Below are 2,245 nucleotides of genomic sequence, written 5' to 3'. Positions count from 1 at the left end.
TGTCGGCAGAACGTGGAGCAGCCCAGCTCAGTCCGGACAGCTGAGTCCCGCTGGACAAAAAATAAATAAATAAATAAAAATAGACTCATCTGGGTCAGTTTTTAACCCAAAATACATGAACAAAAACGGTGCTTATGGTTCAAACAAAGACTCTGTGTGCAAAACATAACATTTGTTACCCACAACCTACTTTTAAAAACGTTTCCATGAGGAAAACGAGCCTAAGTTATGCTTACTATTCTACCCCCCCCCCCCCCCAGCACATCTTGCTCAAATCATTTTATAACATTTTTTTATTTATATTTTTTGGATAAATGATAAAAATCTGAATGTTTTACCATGGAATAGCTGATAAGTCCTCCATAACGTGAAGTCGGCTTGGTGTGGGTCGCTCCCAGTTGTTCAGTCGTGTCCGGTGTGTGTGTGAGAAGCAGCCACGGTGTGTGTGTGTCCCAATCACACCCGAACCATGTGCAACATCCTTCCTCTGTCAACAACACGGGGAGGTGAAACTGATTTTGTCAGAGTGACGCAGTTTTCCATAACGCCTTTTTTAAATGAGTCCAACACCCAGAACAGAACTCGGTTCTGTAACTCCACCCAAAATCGCCATAAAGGGGAAAAAAATCCCCCTGTGGCTGTTCAAAACATCACAGCTTTCAGAATAAATGGACCAAATACATCTCAGGAATCACAAACCCAACTGAAGGGTTCTTTCTTTGTAATGCCAGTGGTCCCCCCCCCCCTCATAATATTATTATTTTTTATTCTTATAATTCACAAATAACATTTAGAATTTACACACATAATATGTATCATTAAAGGTACTTATTGCTAACTATAAAATACACTTAATACTAGGCCTAAAGTGTAGCTATAAAGAGTTTACTCAAGTAGGTTTTCTACATAATGTGCATTTCTGCAATGCAGGTACGCACTCAATGTAATCAAAGCACTAAGATGAATCTTTATTAGACCACACGTCAAGTGACTGTCGAGATGGGACTTATGGCTCTGAAGGGAACCAGATCTTGTGGACATGTTGGTTTCAAAGAGCAGTTTAGCTCTGATGTCACCACATGACCTCATGGCGTAGGCCCACAACATAGACCAGGGCTATTCAACGAAATTGCTCAGAGGGCCACAGTTACTAACGCCTCTTTTCCACTATGCCACTTAGTGTAGGGTTGGTTCGGTACGGTTCCAAGCCAATTTCATTAGGCCAGATTCATGGAACCAGCCCTTTTTTTAGTACCTACTTTGTTGTGGTTCCAAGGGGTCCCAGTCGACACCAAAATGTGAGGTCAGAACACTGTTTGTCACTTATTTGCTATGGGGTGCAGTCCCTGTGCATCTGAGCTGCCTTTACAACAAATCGAGGTGCCTTTTTTTTTTTCATTTGTAGCAGTGACAGTAGCCGTGTTTCCATCCAATTTTAATTCAAAATTTTAGCAATTTTTAAAAAATTCGCAAAAAGAGGGAAAAAAAGAAGAAACGCGAATCAGACGTGTTTCCATCAACTGATGCGAATCAACCAGGCTACGCATTGTGTGATTACGTCAGACGCATGGCTGTGGTAAATAGGAAGTACAAGTCGCAAAATTCGCAGAGACACATCCCAGGACAATGGAGAAAAGTTATCAGGAACTTGTTGCGATTATCGGGAAAGTTGTACTTATTCTGTCATATCAAATAGTTTTGACGATGTTACTTGCTGTCCGGAGACGTCCAAAAAGAAATGTGATTCTCCTCATTTTACGGGTATAACTGAGAAGACGCCGACAGCAGGAGGAGGGTCCAGCTGCAGTCCCTCCGGTACCGGTTCAGAACTTATTCGGCAAATGTGTTCCCATCTCTCATTTTGCGCATTAACTCTTTTTCAAAAAGCCCAAAACCCACCTCCACCTACCGCCCAAAACACACCCACTGGAACCGGACTGGAACGTCAATGGAAAAGCACCCGAAATGACCCGTTCCGACTGACCATACCGGCACTACACTAAAAGCCAACAGGGCCGAGGGGTTGAGGTAGGCACTGCCCGAAACACAGTATGCTTAGTATTGTTGTCCTTTACCTTTTTGATTGGTTTATTTTGTTGCATTGCAGTACAGATTGTACACAAGGTATTTGTTTGTAAGTATTTTAACTTTCTTACTTTTATGGTTGTTTTATTCTTGTTTGTCTTTTATTGACAATGTCTTTAATTGTGCTTTGATATCTGTAGTTTTGGGATTTTGTAATGTG

At 41.6% G+C, this 2,245-nt stretch overlaps 1 protein-coding gene across 2 annotated transcripts in view; it reads right to left on the bottom strand.

Moving 5' to 3' along the window:
- Window positions 1-1,417, bottom strand: part of errfi1b (ERBB receptor feedback inhibitor 1b) — a 9,391-nt gene extending 7,974 nt beyond the window's left edge. For both annotated transcript variants that reach the window (XM_014001677.1, XM_014001678.1), the window contains exon 1: window positions 339-1,417. The gene's annotated coding sequence lies outside the window, so the exon portion shown is untranslated. The remainder of the gene's footprint in view (window positions 1-338) is intronic.
- Window positions 1,418-2,245: the final 828 nt, after the last annotated feature.

This window comes from Austrofundulus limnaeus, unplaced genomic scaffold, assembly GCF_001266775.1.
Source record: "Austrofundulus limnaeus strain Quisiro unplaced genomic scaffold, Austrofundulus_limnaeus-1.0 Scaffold10, whole genome shotgun sequence".
In the NCBI taxonomy this organism is placed as follows: Eukaryota; Metazoa; Chordata; class Actinopteri; order Cyprinodontiformes; family Rivulidae; genus Austrofundulus; species Austrofundulus limnaeus.
Note: the sequence above shows the minus strand (reverse complement) of the source record. Positions and strands in the feature narration are given on the sequence as shown.